Raw genomic sequence first — 17,738 nt, forward strand, 5'->3', positions numbered from 1 at the left:
GAATGATGGGAGTTGTAGTTCAACAACAGCTGGGGACTCAAAGTTTGAGAAACACTGCATTAGAGTGTTGGACTGTGACCTGGGAGACCAGGATTCAAATCTGCATTCAGCCATGAAGCTCACTGTGTGACTTTGGGCCAGTTCCATATTCTCTTTTATATATATAATTTTTATTATTTTTATACTAAACTACTACAATAATATTTAAATAAACATTTTCATACATTTTCCATTTGGCTATCAAGCCGTGACTTCCGTCAATCCCTTCAAATGGCTTTCTAAATTTTAACTTAACATTATACTTCTTTAATCAACCATTGCTTACATTATCGAAAAAAAGAAATTTCCCTTACTTTACTATCCTACTTACAATAATACTTCTACACATTCACTACAAAACTTCTTGAAATCCTATTAACGTATTCAAATGTAAATTGTCTTTCAAATAATTCGTAAATTTTAACCAGTCTTTGATGAATTTCTGGTCCCGCTGCTCTCGGATTCTTCCCGTTAATTTGTCCATTTCTGCATATTCAGTCAATTTCACTGTCCATTCTTCTTTCGTCGGGCCAGTTCCATCTTCTCAGCCCAACCTACCTCACAGGGTTCTTGCGAGGATAATCATAGAGTTGAAGCCAGGTAAGCATAGAGTATGGAACTACCCCCACACCTCCTCAAATCTGAAGAGAAGACTGAGAGGTGATATGAGAGACATCTTCAAATATAGGATGGAAGATGGAGCAAGCTCTTTTTCTTCTTCTCCACATGGTAGGACCTAAAGTGAATTGCAAGAAGGGAGATTCCGAGTCTGATAGAACATTAGAAGAATTTTCTGATGGTAGAGCTGTTTGGAACAGACTAACTCAGAAGGTAGTGGACTCCTTCACTGGAGGTTTTGAAACGTATGTTGGACAGCTGTCTGTCAGGGATCCTTTAGCTGTGATTTCAGAGGGTTGGACTAGATTACCCTTGTGCTCCCTTCCCAACCTGATGATTCTATGAGACTGGAAGTCATTGCACTTGCAAAATAAATTGGCTAAATCCCATAATCTCTTGAAGATAATGTGTCTTCCCCTCACTGGCAATAATTACTCTATGCATTGACAGCTTGCATGTGTTTTCTGACGTTCCAATGTGTGTTACATCTGGAACAGCAGCTATTTACACCATGAGAAGGGGACGGGAGCTGCCTGTTCTTATTTTCCTGGGTGCCTATGGAAATGTTTAATGGGCTTTGCACATTCTGCACTGTTCTATTTTTATTTGCCACATGCTGCGGCCAGTAGCTCTGCACACGGAACATAACCAAACCACATTTCATCCCCAAACAAAATGCATTCTTTGAAGTTGGATTACATGGAAACTTCTCGAAATTAAGGTTGATTCTGCTTTGGGAGAATTTGGAAATAAACAAGGCTGGTCCATTAGAAGGAAAATATTATATTTATTGAATTGTTTGTATTCTTGTTTGTTTGTTTGTTTCACTTTTATATCCCAAATGGGTCTACAGTCAGTGGGAATGAATATGCATACGCAGTACACATTGTACAAGAAGCTAATACTTTTACTGCAAACACAGGCTGAGTAATGTTGCAACCGTCATTTTCAATATTTTGCATCAAATCGGTTTCATGCAATGTGTTGCCACTGGCAATTTGTTAGCGGTTTTCATTCCAGGCCAAATGTATCTCAGAGGGACATAATCGTAAAAAGATGGGCTATCACTGATTGGAATGTTTGGATATGTTGTGTTTTTGCAGTGCCTGGAAAGTCAGAGTGGGGCCCTTTGTCTATATTCTCCTAAGGTTTGTTTAAACAGTTGAGAAAGAGCTGAAATTAATTTAATTTTGGGCTACCACACATTCGGGTTTTCCTGGACACATCCAGAAACTGGGCTGCAAAATGGCGTCCGGGCAGATTTTTTTTAAAAAAGCTTTAAGAAATCAAAGGGTTCCCCCCCAAAAAAAACTCAAAGTCAACAACTTTGACCCCCCCCCCCCAAAAAAGATCAAAAACTTTCATTTTCACTTTTGGGAATATGGCAACCCTTTTTATTTAATAGTGGCCCTGATCTTATGTAGACTGAATGCCAGGGAAAATGCTGACATGATGAAGATTTCCATGTCCTTTATGAGGCAACATGTTCTCTGTTTAAAACAGTGGCAGGGGTCGGAATCCTGAAGTTGAGGCTCCAATACTTTGGCCACCTCATGAGAAGAGAAGACTCCCTAGAAAAGACCCTGATGTTGGGAAAGATGGAGGGCACAAGGAGAAGGGGACGACAGAGGATGAGATGGTTGGACAGTGTTCTCGAAGCGACTGGCATGAGTCTGGCCAAACTGCGGAAGGCAGTGGAGGATAGGGGTGCCTGGCGTGCTCTGGTCCATGGGGTCACGAAGAGTCAGACACGACTGAACAACAACAACAACAACAACAACATCCACCTGTCTTACACCTAATGTAATATGGAACACTGGATGTTTACACTGCAATTCCAATTGTAGCGGTTGCCACTGAAAGCCGATCAGTGCTGTTTTTAAATAGTCACTTTGCAGGTGTGTTTTGAATTCAAACCACATGTGCAAACTGATGAAACTGGGCATGCCATCAGCACCAATCAGCTGATCCGTGCTGACAGTGAGCCCCTTGGAAGTTGTTCCTTGATCTCATAATGATGTCAGTTGATTGACAGGTATGTAAACCCACCTGGAAGGTAGGCTCATTCTTTATCTGTCTGTCAGGCTGAAAAAAGGTTCCTTGCTCCGGTTTAAAACACAGAATCATTAATAATCCCTGTGACCTTTGGTGGAACCCATTAGTTTGTATTTTATCATGCTATCTTATGCACTGTTATCTTCCACATATTTTAAAGGCAGCATGTGGAAGTATTGTTTGGATGGGTACAGTAAAACAAAAGGTAGCACAACTGAAAATAAGTCACAGTGATGCTTCACACTATTTCAGGGAGCACATATTTCCCAAATGAAAAATATTTTTTTCTAATTAAATGGGGAAAACAAGGGTTTGCAGGCTCACACACATCATCACTGCTTCTGGATTTGCACTACAACAATGTTTCTGTAACCCTGCTGGCTATTGCCAAGTGTTTTTATACAGTCATTTAATTGTTTGGGCATTTCCTCCCTCATCCCACAGGCTAAGAGTACATTTTCTATCATTGAGACCATTCTATCCTGGTTGTCTTTTAAGCACATGTTTATTTCAGATTGCTTTTAATTGAAGTGGGAGATTAGGCTTGGTATTGTTTCTGGATGCTTCTGTTATTATTCCTTACTCTGGAATGGCTGAAATTCAAAATGCTTTGATGTTTTTGTTCCTTGCTCATTATTGTTGCATTGTTTCTTGTTTTAATGGTGCATATTTTCAAATCAATTTTACTGTATAATGTATGCCATCTTGAGAAGACATCAGAAAAGATGAAGAGTGGCTAAACAACCTACAGTCGTACCTTGGCTTTCGAACAGCTTAGTTCTCGAACGTTTTGTCTCCCGAACGCCACAAACCCAGGAGTGACTGTTCCGGTTTGCACACTATTTTTGGAAGCTGAACGTCCAACAGGGCTTCCCCGGCGTCCGATTGGCTGCAGGACCTTCCTGCAGGCAACCAGAAGTCACGCTTTGGTTTCCAAACGTTTTGGAAGTCGAACAGACTTCCAGAACGGATTCCATTCAACTTCCAAGGTACAACTATATTAAATAAATACCAACAACAACAACAACAACAAAAACCTGACAGGAGTGAGCCAGTAGTAAATCACACCCAACAAGTTGGAGTTAACTCTTTATTAGCAAAAACAGGATCTTCACAGGACTATCAGGCCTAATGAGCACAGAAACTCATCTCTGGCAGGTCTCCCCCCACCCCGAAGCAGTTGCTGAGACTGAAGGTCCCCACCTCCCCACAGCTGCCTAAGTCTCCTCCTCTTCAGGTTTCCCCCCAAGCAATCTGAGACTGCGCCTGCATGAAGTCAACTTCTCCTCCGCCTGCCCTCTTCATGCCTCTCCTGGTTCTAGGAGACTACCGTAGCGGTGAGGGGAGCTTGTAGCAGCAGGAGCGGGAGACACCTGTACCTCTTCACCAGCCAGACTCATCTCTGCCTCTCACCCTCCCCTCTCTACTACTTCAGCTTCTGTCCTGATTCTGGATTTCTCTCTGCCACAGACTCTCCCTGTCACGAAATCCTGTTATGTCTTCAGCTTCTGACACCTCCTCCTCCCACTGACACCAACTCCAGGGGCCCTGGGTTCCTGAGCACCCCCAAAAAGTTCATTGTGGGTGCTCAGCACCCACTCTGCAGGGCCTTGGACGTGACTTCCAGGAGTTCCACAGGGCAGGTGCGACTACCGAGAAGGCCCTCTGCCTGGTTCCCTGTAACCTCACTTCTTGAAATAATAATGGGCTGAACATAAAAAACCTAAAGTAAAGTAAAGCTAAAACAGCTACAGTACATTTTAACAGAGGCTAACTTCCATCCTTGCTCACTTAGCTCTGGCCAAAGACAAACCTTCCAAGAAGAAAGGTCTTGATGGAAGATGTACAGTGTGTTCTTTTGTTCCTTTGGGACACAGTGCACTAGGAAAGTCTTCTCCCATGGTCTCCTGCAGTTTCCATTGACATTAATGGGGCTTGAGCAGGACAGCTTCCTGTTGGACTCAAGCATCCTTCTGTTTTATTAATAGAATGTGCCTTTGATGCCCTCTCACCCCTTGGGCTACATGGAAACACAGAAGTACCCAATTAAAAAGCCGCAAACAGATAAAACACGAGAACAGAAACAACAGAAAAGTGAAAATGTTTTACAGTGCTTTGGAAAGATGTTGCACAAGTTGCGTAAGGGTCCCCACCACAAGTGAAGGACTGCATCTCCACACCTTCCCATACACAAGAGTCGCAATTTGCATAATGCCACAGAGGCTCTTTCGCCCCTTCCACAGATACCGATCATTTTCTTTGAAGTGACCCCCCCTCTGTTAGCTGCACGTTGATTAATTCCACATCGCATCTGGTTGTACTATTGCAGAACATCTGCAAGCCCGAAACACATTGAGCAACATTTACTATTTGGGAAGCGGTTCTGGTGTGCGGATGAGGGGGGTGGGATAGGCGAGTGATGGGTGCTTCTTTGTTGGTTAAAGACAATCAAGGGGACCATAATTGTCCTAGAATAGATGTACCTAAGATGTCAGAATGAGCGCTAGCAGCAGTTGCATGTGACTTTACATAGTACTATTCTATCAGGAAAGTGACCATTTTACAAGACAGGAGCATTGGAAATCTGCCTTATACTGTGTCAAAACCTTGGTGCACCCAGCTCAGTATTGTCTGCTCTGACTGGTAGCTGCTCTCCAGGACTTTGGTCAGGGAACAGTCCCAGTGCTTCCAGGAGATGCTGGAGATTTATTTACCCTATGTATTTATAACATTTTTGCTGATTTTATTTTTTAAAAAAATGTTTTAAATAGTTGTTTTTAACTGTTTCTTTATAAAGTAATTCTTATTCAGATTTTCCAAATCAAACAAATCATCTTTTGGTAATTACAGCAACAAAAAACCAAGCAGAAGTCAAAGGGCAGCGTAGGAAGCAGATTACAAACTGGAATATAATCAAGGCAAGTTGATATATCGCATTGACGAATGAAAAGCAGAAGGTCGTACTGAAGTTCCAAACTGTTTCTACTGATAATTTTACTGATTCATTCTCTTTGTATACCTCTTTGAGTGGTTTCTCCTTTTTTAAAAATCAAGTGGTGTATGATTCCCAGCTTCAACAAAACATGTCTCTCCCTTATCGGTCTCAACAGCCACAGCAGGTGCTCCAACTCTCCAATGGTTTGATTTCACCCTCAAAGGTGCCAACAACCTCCATTTACTGGGAGCTGGAAATCATATGTGGGAATAACAACAACAACAACAACAACAACAACAACAACAACAACAACAACAACAATTTATTACTTATACCCTGGCCAATCTGACCAGGCCTCCCCAGCAACTCTGGGTGGCTCCCAACAGAATATAAAAAATACGCTAAAACATCAAACATTAAAAACTTCACTAAACAGGGCTGCCTTCAGATGTCTTCTAAAAGTCAGGTAGTTGTTTATTTCCTTGACATCTGATGGGAGGGAGTTCCACAGGGAGGGCACCACCACCAAGAAAGCCCTCTGCCTGGTTCCCTGTAACCTCACTTCTTGCAGAGAGGGAACTGCCAGAAGGCCCTTGGCGCTGGACCTCAGTGTCCGGGCTGAACGATGGGGGTGGAGACTCTTCTTCACATACACTGGGAAGGGTGTTGTTGTGCTCATGTGCTGCCTGCAAGCTTTCCACAGGCATCTTGTTGGTTGTTGTGAGAACAGGATGCAGTATTATACAGAACTGTGGACTCATCCAGCAGGGCTGTTCTTACTTTCTTATGATCAGCTTCGTTTTCCATTATTGGCACCTGCTGCAGGCACAGATATATAAATATATACAAAGGTAAAGGTAAAGGGACCCCTGACCATTAAGTCCAGTCACAGACGACTCTGGGGTTGCGGCGCTCATCTCGCTTTACTGGCCGAGGGAGCCGGCGTACAGCTTCCGGGTCATGTGGCCAGCATGACTAAGCCGCTTCTGGCAATTCAGAGCAGCACACAAAAATGCCATTTACCTTCCTGCCGGAGCAGTACCTATTTATCTACTTGCACTCTGACGTGCTTTCGAACTGCTAGGTTGGCAGGAGCTGGGACCGAGAAACAGGAGCTCACCCCGTCGCGGGGATTCGAACCACTGACCTTCTGATCGGCAAAACCTAGGCTCTGTGGTTTAGACCACAGCGCCACCCGCATCCCTATACACACACACACACACACACAGAGAGAGAGAGAGAGAGAGAGAGAGAGAGAGAGAGAGAGAGAGAGAGAGAGAGCACCATTGTGGATAGAAACATCAATGTTATTTCTTTGGAGGAAACCCTAGAAGGGGGAATGTTGACTTGTTATTCCTCTCCTAATCTACTTAATGGGAACAAACCCATGCTAAATACCTGTTGCCCCCCCCCCCTTGGAGATGTTTTCTCAACTGTTCTCAGACAAGTATCCCTTTGCGAGAATTCCATTTCACAAACTGTACAGTTTTGTCCATCACAGATGTGCTGAAAGTGGTCTGTGTTTATCTTGGAGTTCTCCGGTGAGCCTGGAAGAGCCGTTTACCAGAAATACTCAAGGATGCCGATCTGTTCGCATTTAGGCATGTAGCTACACCAGAGACATTATTTGCATAATTGTGTGCCCCCACCCCACCCCCAGCATCTGAATCAGTCTTAACAAATTAAGCAAGTTTCATCATAGGAAGCTAGGCTGCCTATGCTGAGAGGTGGTGGCACTCCAAGATTTCAGACATTTCCCTGTCATATCTGGAAATACAATGGACTGATACCCGACACCTACTGCTTTGAGCTATGTTATGTTTTTGTTAAAACGATGCAGCATCAAATATATATTTTTAAACCTTTAAATGAAGTGTTCCACTTTTGTTTTAACTCCTCTGCTGTGCTTGAAGAAACAACAACAGTCTTGACCTATTCACTGCTCCACGGGCACTGTTAAGGACAGCCTCACTTCTTGTTGACCTAGGAAAAACAGAGATATATATGGACAGAAAAGGACGGAAACAGCAGAGCAACATGAGGCTTAGCGGAGGGCCCTGATCTGACTTGGAACATGGGGTAGGGTAATTCACAACATGCTTCAAGTTGGGATGGTGGAAAAGGCCCACAAATTGCCTTGTTATTTGGACCCCACACAGAGTTCGTCCACTATATACAGTGGTACCTCGGGTTACATACGCTTCAGATTACAGACACTTCAGGTTACAGACACCGCTAACCCAGAAATAGTACCTCGGGTTAAGAACTTTTCTTCAGGAATCGCATGACAGAAATCGATTCTTCAGGAATCGCATGACAGAAATCGCATGATGACGACGCGGCGGCAGCGGGAGGCCCCATTAGCTAAAGTGGTACCTTAGGTTAAGAACAGTTTCAGGTTAAGAACAGACCTCCAGAACAAATTAAGTTCTTAACCCGAGGTACCACTGTACATGTTTCTAGGCCCGATTCTAGGGGCTCACATGAGTGCTTATTGCCCTGAATGGCTTAGGCCCAAAATATTTGAAAGACTGGCTCCGTCCCATCTCCACTCACCTGTGGGCTGGTTTCAGAAATCAACTATGGTTTCAAGGGCCATTTAATTGAATTCAAGAGCAGAAATTCCAGAGGCAGTGATTGCATCGTTTATCTCAACCATTGAGCAAGAGGAATGGAATGATGGCACACAATTTTTTTTATAAATATCATGAAATGGCAGCTTTCCGAGGGAAGAGAAGGAACAACTGTAACCTGTACTGTATTTGAATATTTTGAACCTAATGTCATGATGGATGGAAGGGATGGAAGCAATTTATGGGCTATGCAAAAAATGAGTCCAAGTGTACACAGTGTTCTGTTGCTATTCCTTGTTCTCTTAATTTCTGTTTTTGCATAACCGTTGTTCTTTCTGCTGGATACATTCCTGTTAGGACACTGGAAAAGCATGGCAGAAGGGAAGTGTGAAATCCACAATATCTACTGCTCTGGGGCTTACTCAGCCTTGGCAATGTTTTCACTTACATGTACCAAAGGCTTGCCTCTCTCTTTCCTTTTCTGCACAACCAAAATAGCACCAGAGGAAGGAATTCCTTTAGAAGAGAGCTGTGTTTTAAGAAGGCATTACCGTGCAATGCAACCAACTACAGACTCACCTGGTTTGTTGCATGGAACTCCCTGGCTCACACTGGCACCAGTCTTTGTGTGGCAGAGATGAGTATTGCTCCTCTACCCTAAAACAGGGGTAGCCAACGTGGTGCCCTCCAGATGTTGTTGGACTACAATTCCAATCAGCCCCAGCTAACATAGTCAGAGATGATGGGAGTTGTAGTCCAACAACATCTAGAGGCCACCACATTGGATGCTCCAGATTGGTAAGGTGTGAAACTACATGCAGAGTCTTTAATGTCCAGACACCTGATGTTTGTGATTCTTCTCCCTTAAAAAAGTGGGGGAGAATCCCATGATAGAGACCCTGGGTGGACCCCTGTCGAAGTGCCTGCTCCCCCACCATATTAAGAGCGAGACCCAGCCAGGTCAGTGCCTGGATTTAAATGTTATTAATTAAGGAGCTTCTTTGCTAAACCTCTTCCTTTTTATCTTACTCAGAAGTAAAATCTGTGCTGAATAGGGATTACTTTAAAAAAAATTGAATTTTGGACTACAGCACAATCCTATACACGTCAACTTAGATGAACCCCTAGAAAAGTGGGTATTGGATTCCACTATTAGGCTAGAATCCTACGCATCCCTAGAAGGATGGACAGAAGAATCTGTCAAATTTGGTTCATGTCATTTTCTCATTTTTACAATCTTAAATTCAGTTCTCCACATCTCTGCAGAAATTTGTGTGTTTTTATTTTTTATAAAAAGATCCTCATGAAAAATTGTTGGCATTTTAGTGCGAAACTCTCTTAATGGCCACATTTTGGTATGCAGTTTTGATTCCAATAGACACTGTGGTGAGCAATTTCCCCCAAGACAATGCATGTTATTTTCACTAATATATGCATTTATACACACACTTTCCCCTTTGATATTCATTTTTGTACACACTGGTAGGTTGGAGAGCTGCATTACAAGATTCAGCGAAGTGTGTTTTTCAAGGGGTAGCTGTGTTTCACTTCATAAATTGGTCTGAGAAGTGCAGATTAGCTAGCTTTTCATTGAAATGCAAACAAAATTGAATTTCTTCCCGATCCCTACCTCAGTGTAAGTCCTGCTGAACACAGTTGGACTAACCTCGTGTATATGATTGTGCTATTAATCGTCTAATGGAGCTGTTGTGCAGAGACACATCTTCAGACTTCTGAATAGTGGCCTTCCTGGCATTGTGCTAAAGGAAAGAATGGGAACTGCCAGAGTTGTCATCGCTGTTTGAGAGCCGCCGCCTAGGCGGGTGCCCCGGTTGAAAAGCTGGAGGCGGAGAGAGAGGGAGGAAGCCAGGAAGACAACTGAAGAAAGCTCATCCAGAGGCCCATATTTATTTGCTTTCCCCCTTCTCTCTTGGCTTCTTTCTCAATTTACAATTGCTTCTCCCCTCCGTTCCCCAGAAAAGCAGGGTTCCAAAACTAATTTTACTACTAGCAAAGACCTTCAGTGGAACTTCATTCTCTCTTATTTTACGTACATACCGTGTTTCTCCTAAAATAAGACACCGTCTTATATATTTTTTTGCTCAAAAAAACACAGTATGGCTTATTTTCAGGGGATGTCTTATTTTAACCGCGTTGCATCGGTATGCTGCATAGCCACGCCTCCCCAGGCTGTTTTAATGGGAGGTACCACGTCACTATGGCTTATTTTCGGAGTATGGCTTATTTTTGGGGAACGGCTTATATTTTGCAAATGCATAGAAATCCTGCTATGGCTTATTTTATGGCTATGTCTTATTTTAGGAGAAACAGGGTATGTGGGGTTGGAATATCATGTCCAATTCACCCAACCTCACACTATTTTTGTTGTTCTAATGTGGTACTTGATCAGGAAAGATGCTAGGAGCCTTGTCATTCCCTGCCTTATAAATAGGACAATATACAAATTGAAATTATAACCTTCTAACTCAAAATATATTTCCCAGAATATTTTCTGAAAGAGGATCCAGATTGCTGCAAAATTTCGGATTCAGTGTTGCTGCACTGCTGCTGATATCATGGACTATTATATTGAAATGTATTAAAATGTTGACAAGGATGGTGACCGCTATCGATGAGAGAAGTCAGTTTGGGGTAGATGACGGGGATACCAAAATTTTTACTTCCAAGGAGGGCTGAGCTGAAACTAGTTGCCTCATTTCTTCCTCTCTTTATTAAGTATTGAAAGCAATTTCCTGTTATATTTCCTTCCTTTCCTCTTTCACACACCGCGGCTGTAGTGGTTAAGAGCGGTAGATTCGTAATCTGGTGAACCGGGTTCGCTTCCCCGCTCCTCCACATGCAGCTGCTGGGTGACCTTGGGCTAGTCACACTTAACCACTAACTACACCACACTCTACAGTTCCCAGGATGCTTTGGAGGAATACACTGATCTTTAAAGTGGTGTGATACTGCTTTAAAGTGCAGATGCGGCCTTTGACAGGCAGCTGCTCTCCAAGGTTTTAAGGAGACATCAGGGATTGAATCTGGAACCTCCTGCATGAAAAGCAGATGCTGTATCACTGAGCTATGGCCTGATCCTCATGGTATCTATCCTACTGAATATAAGCAGCAGAGGAGGGCAACAACAAGTGAGAGCAATTGGCTCCAAGCAGTGGTATTTCTGAGCTCTCCTATGATCTGTTCAACTGCACCTGCCAGTGACTGAAGCTAGAGCCATCTGCACTGGTGTCATTCCCCTTCACTAAACGAGACCCTTTCAGCAGGATATCAGAATGAACGGAGGTTACTTCTCAGGAAAACACTGATAGATCAGGCTGCAACAATCCAATGCCAGTACCTTAATACTGGCACCCACCTTTGGCCACAAATCAGTTTCCGACTATTTGGCTTGGCACCTAACATGAAGACCTTCACATGCCTTGACATTCTGGGTTGTATAGCCAGAGATCCTCTGAACAGCCCTTTTCTCATAAATATAAAACAAACACGAATAAATCAGACGGGAAGTAAATGTGGAGTACCAAAATGGAATTACTTGGGGAAACATAATTAATGTTTGTCTCCGGCTTCACTTCATGGCAACAAACTCGAGCCATTAATAATATCTTTTGGTTCTATTTCCAATATTGCGTATTATTAATGTTTTCAAGAGTAAGCCATTTCATCTGTCACCCGCTCTGATTTTATTTTATTTCCAGGGAAGTGTTCCACACAAGCTTCAATGGGACTGGAAGAGCTGGTACATTTGGCTAAGGAGCATGCTGAATGCATTCAGCTACTAGAAGTTACTCTGTATAAACTATAGTTTCATTAGTGGAAAGATCAGAATATTAACACTGGAAGGTCCCATTCAAAATGTTTCTGTGCCAACTAAAAATCAAAACAAATCACCAAAGCACAAAATAATGTTTATAGTGACAGCTGATAGCATCGCGATAGCCTGTGTGAACATAGGGATACAGGAAACAACAGAGGAAGTTGCCTTGTACCAATTCAGACCATTGGTCTTTCTAGCTCAGGATCTTCTGCAGCAGCCTTCCTCAACTTGGTGCCCTCCACATGGTTTCAGCTACAAATCCCATCATCTCTGACTATGATGTCTGGGGCTGATAAGAGTTGAAGTTCAAAATATCTGGAGGACACCAGACTAAGGTCGGGTTGTCTACACTGGCTTGCAGTAGTTCTCCAAGAGTTGAGGCAGAGATGTTCCCAACTCTACCTGAAGATATCAGAGATTGAACTATAAATATGCGCAAAATAAATGGGTATAGCCGCAAGGCAGTAGAAGTTTGGGATCAAAGTTTTGCTTCTCCTAGATGAGATACCTTCCTAGGTTGACGAGACCCACCTGCCACTTATATCCCTCAACGTCACATGCTGAAACCACTTTCTTCACTGTTGGACCCACTGTTGATCTCATCCGCTCTATCCATCACAAAAAAGGCAGTGCCATATAATGCTTCAACATAAACCATTCACATTGTTTTATCCACATATACAAGGATAGCTATACATAGCACAAATTAAATCACTGTCACAAAAACTGAATTAGAACATGAAGAACACTATCCTCCCACTGGCCTTTGTTCTTAGCCGTAGCCACACAACCTGTCTCTTAAACTGGGTCTTGTTGGATCTAGCTGTGTCTTCTCCTCAGGGGAGGCCCATTAAGTTTTGCTGCCTCAACAACCGCAAACACCAACCTGCTGAAGCCTCCTTTACCTGAGTCACACGGCGGTGCCCATGAAGTTGTAGAGCCAATGTGGTGTAGTGGTTTAGAGTGGTAGGCTCGTAATCTGGTGAACCGGGTTCGCTTCCCCGCTCCTCCACATGCAGCAGCTGGGTGACCTTGGGCTAGTCACACTTCTCTGAAGTCTCTCAGCCCCACTCACCTCACAGAGTGTTTCTTGTGGGGGAGGAAGGGAAAGGAGAACGTTAGCCGCTTTGAGACTCCTTCGGGTAGTGATAAAGCGGGATATCAAATCCAAACTCTTCTTCTTCTGGCGATCTTGTGAAAGCTCATTGGAAACTGCTGCTGCTGCCGCTTCTCTACTTCTCTGCCAGTGGTGGAGGCGATGTCGCAAGTGGGTTTCCCTCAGGGATGTTGCCTCTTGGTGTTCGATCGCCTGAGGCGATTGCTTCAGCCTGCCTCATGGGCTGGCTGGGATGGCATCTCCTCTACCTCAGCTTCCACTGTGAACGTCAAATAGTTGCCAGGAAAATAATTACAGGCCCTTTTAACAACAAAAACATCACAGATAGACAAAAAGTTCTAATTCTGAGGAACTTCGCACATCAATTCAAATGCACACACAAAACAACTTTCCACCAAAAGCCCGTTCCCAAGGTTTCAGGGCCTACAGAAAGGAGACAACAGGCATCATTTCTGAGGTAATATAAGCTAGTTGCCCATAATGGTGACTGCTCCCTGCCTCAATTATCCCACTGATATACAGCAGTGAATGACAGAAGATGCTCCTTGCTGCTGCACACCTTGAATACAATATAACAAGCTTGGGAGCAACAAGCCCTGTTGATGTTCCATCATCCTTGGGTGAAATTGTAAGGGAAAAGACATGGCTGTCCTTGGTTTCTACATGGAGGCAGCCATTCCCTCCCCCAAGGGTGCCAGCTTGATTGTGGGTGCCATGCAGCGTGCATGGCCCTGGCACTGAAATTTGTGGGTGCCCGGCCCCTTCATGGGGAATTTTGTGGGTGCTCAGGGCCCCAGGGCCCTAGGGAGCTGGCACCTATGCCCTCCCTCTCCCACCATACAATTCCCCCTGAAAGTGATAGAAGAATCCCAATCTAAGAACCCAGATAGATTTAACGTTTGTCTAAAGTGGACATAAGGAGAGGATTTTGCAGTTAAGTGGCTTTGCATCTCTGTAAGTAACAAGTCATCCTGCTGATCTTTAGATAATATTTATTATTGCGTTACTTCTTGAAATTAATTCCCCTTTGGAAAATGTGAAATGCATTATCAAACTGGATGCATCATACTTCTATTTTGTAACGTGTTAGACAGAGAATAGCACAATAACAGCTAAGGATGATAGTTACATTAGGCAGATGTCTTAACAAAATTTGGAAAGATTTCTCCCTGGAAAATCTGACTCGCCTGGAAGATGCTGCAAAGAGGTATTGGACATTTGGCTACCTTTTCTTATTTCTGCTGAGTTAAAGGAGCTGGAATAGCAAACAATTAATTCTTTTTCTTTCTAATTCTTTGTTGTTTTATTTTTTGTTGCTGTTGAATCTCTTCTCATTAGACAAATAAACTTTCAAAAACACGCTTAATCTTATTTATGTGACACAAGTCTTTGTTTTGGCAAATGCCACAGTTACATTAATGTATTGTGTGTTGTCCATTTATGACCCTAAACATAAAAATTATGTGTTTTCCTCTTGACCATTGTTTAACTGGACTCAAGTCTGACCCCTTGGTGCTTGTTTTCTTCTGCTGCTGCTGCTAAGACTAATGCAGGAAGAGTGGTCACCCAGTCTTGCTGTAATAATTTCCATTTAAACAGCTGACATCCTAGATTTCCCTAGACTGGGTCAATGGTCCACTGGTTGGCCCACCTTGTTCCCCATCCTCTGTGATGCACTGCTCCATTCAGAAATAGCAGGGGAGGCTTGTCCATTAGGGGGAATGCCCCACCAACCCCAGTCCCCACCAGCCAGCCTTCACCTGCCCGCCTTCCTACTTACAACCAGTCAGAGGTATGTGTCAGGAGTGAGCCAGCAGTAAATCACACTGTGTACGTTGGAGTTAACTCTTTATTAGCAAAAGCACAGACTTGGTGGAGTGCCAGACCTAATGATCTCAGCAACTCATTTCTGGGAAGTCTTGCCCCCATAAAGCAGTTGCTGATACTGGAGGTTGCCACCTCCCAACAGCTGCCTAAATCCGCTCCTCAACTGGGTTTTCCCCAAGCAACTGGAGACTATGCCTGCGTGCTTGTCTTTGCTCCACCCATTTCATGCCTCTTCTGGCTCTGGGAGACAAGGGGAAGGGGAGCTTTTCGCAGCAGGAGGGGGAGACTCAGGGACTAAACATGCCAGGTGGGTTGAAAGGATTGGGGAAAGAGTGCCCTCCATGCTGTTCTTGCACATTTAGAGCAGCGGGGAGGCTATGCCAGATTGCTTTTCGTAGATTTTAGCTTGGCATTTAGCACCATCTTACTGCGATGTCCGGGGTCTAAATTGGGAGGTTTGGGGCTCCCGCCATCACTCTGCATGCGGATACTGGACATTCTGTCAGATCGCCACCAGAGGGTCCGGTTGGGCCCCTATATCTCCAACATGATCAGTATTAATACAGGAGCACCACAGGGATGCGTGCTTAGCCCACTCCTTTACACTCTATACACGTGTGATTGTGTCTCTGCCTACCCTAGTAATAGGATTGTTAAATTTGCAGACGATACGACTGTGATTGGGCTCGTCTCTGATAAAGAGGGTGAGATGGATTACAGAGATGAGGTGGAACGGTTGGTAAAGTGGTGCAGAACCAACAACTTGCTTATAATTAAAAATAAAACAAAGGAGCTTGTGGTGGACTTTAGGAAGCAGAAAAGCGATGTCCAGCCACTTTTGATTGATGGAACCTGTGTGGAGAGGGTGACAACGTTCAGATTTCTGGGCACTGAGTTACAGGAAGATCTGTCCTGGAGTGTCAACATAGGGGGGGGGGGGTTGCGAGGAAGGCGCAGCACAGACTGTATTTTTTGATAATTCTAAGGAAAAATCATCTTCCGCAAAAGCTGCTGCTTGCCTTCTACCACTGTGCCATTGAGAGCCTGCTCACTTATGGCTTATGTGTGTGGTATGGAAGCTGCACTTCTTGGGATAGGATTGTGTTGCGAAGAATTATCAAAACAGCAGAGAGTATTATTGGCTGTTCACTCTCTACCCTAGAACGTTTCTATACTATTAGGTGCCACAGAGAGGCATTTGATATATCAAGAGAACTATCGCACCCTGGTCACCGGTTCTTTGAGCTTCCGCCATCGGGATGTAGATACAGAACAATGAAGGCGAGAGAGAACGAGCCGTCTCAAGAACTATTTCTTTCCTAGAGCAATTTTGGCCTTAAATGGAAACTCTGGACTCTGAAGTCATCTTATTTTATTTGTTATATTGTCCTGTATTGTATTGTGTTTATCAGTATCTTTAAATTATGTGGAGTGCCTTATTTGCGCGGCCAGGCGAAGTCCCCCTGGACCCCGGGGCAGCACCTGAGGGAAATAACGACTCATGACAACGTTGTATGGGATTAAATTGGCCACAACTTTATTAATATTTCAGATGTAGGAAGACCTTGGCTCAGGCATTGGGCGTTTATCCTTCCCAGCCCCCCAGCTGGGGTTCTGGGTAACTTCAGGGTTATCCAGCATGATTGGGAAGTGGGCTAGTCTGGAGAACATATGTTCAAGCAGATAGCCCACCCCCCTATGTTCGCTGCTGCTGGAAGGGGAGGGCAGTGACGACCCTGGGCGTTTGGTCAATGCCTCCCCCTGAGACCCCTTTAACGGGAACCCTGTTATCGCCACCGCAATGGGGGCGGGGGTCACCGCCCCACGCCCCCCTATCCTGTAAATGACTAAAGGATTCTGCCCAAGGCCTGCAACCGCCAAAGTTGTGACGAATTGCTACGGGAAAGGCAAAACCTGCCAATGCAGGGAAATTCCTTTCCGGCCCTTTAACAGCGACCTTGTCATAGCAGCGCCTGCGTGCCTGTGTGGCTGTGGAAAAAGGTGGTTAAACCTGCAAAGTAAACATCAATTGAGGGAGTGGAGGGTGGGGAAGCTCTGAATCCAAAAGGTGGCTTCCCAGGTATGACTCAATCTCTATTGTGTGTACTGCATAATCCCTCCTTCTACCTGGCCAACCCCCTTGGCAACACCTCCCCAGCTGGGATTGGGCGGCTGCTAGAGTAGGTGGAGTCCACAGGTATCCCAACCTGGGGAAGGCAAGCCAGACCAACTACCAGGAGCTGCCACTGTGATCCAATGGGTCTCCTCGCGACCTCGCAACATGCGCACCCCATTTTATGTGGGGAACGCTCATTGTGGAAGCCATAGTGTGGTTTACAACAGGCAAATAGAATAAAAATAATAATCCATAAAATCACACAATCCATAATATGATACAAATCATGAATAGCAGAATAAATCAGGGACTCAGCTACACTGGGAAAGAAAAAGCAATTTATATGCGTTGTATGTGCAATATAACATTGTGCCATCACAATATATAAAATCAGGGCAATGTACAACCTTAAAACATAAAAAACCACAAAAACAATACAAGTATCATAGAATACAGATTTACAATGCATCACAGGATCCACATTTAAATAGTATTACCTTTCAGTGTAGTACATTTCTATATGTATTTTATCCAAAAAAATAGGCTCTGTTTAGAGCAGAGATGTATATCACAAAATTCAGAAAAGTGTGACATCCAAAAGATAATTAGTGCTCGCCTTA

The sequence above is a fragment of the Lacerta agilis genome, chromosome 1 (assembly GCF_009819535.1).
Source record: "Lacerta agilis isolate rLacAgi1 chromosome 1, rLacAgi1.pri, whole genome shotgun sequence".
Classification (NCBI taxonomy): domain Eukaryota; kingdom Metazoa; phylum Chordata; class Lepidosauria; order Squamata; family Lacertidae; genus Lacerta; species Lacerta agilis.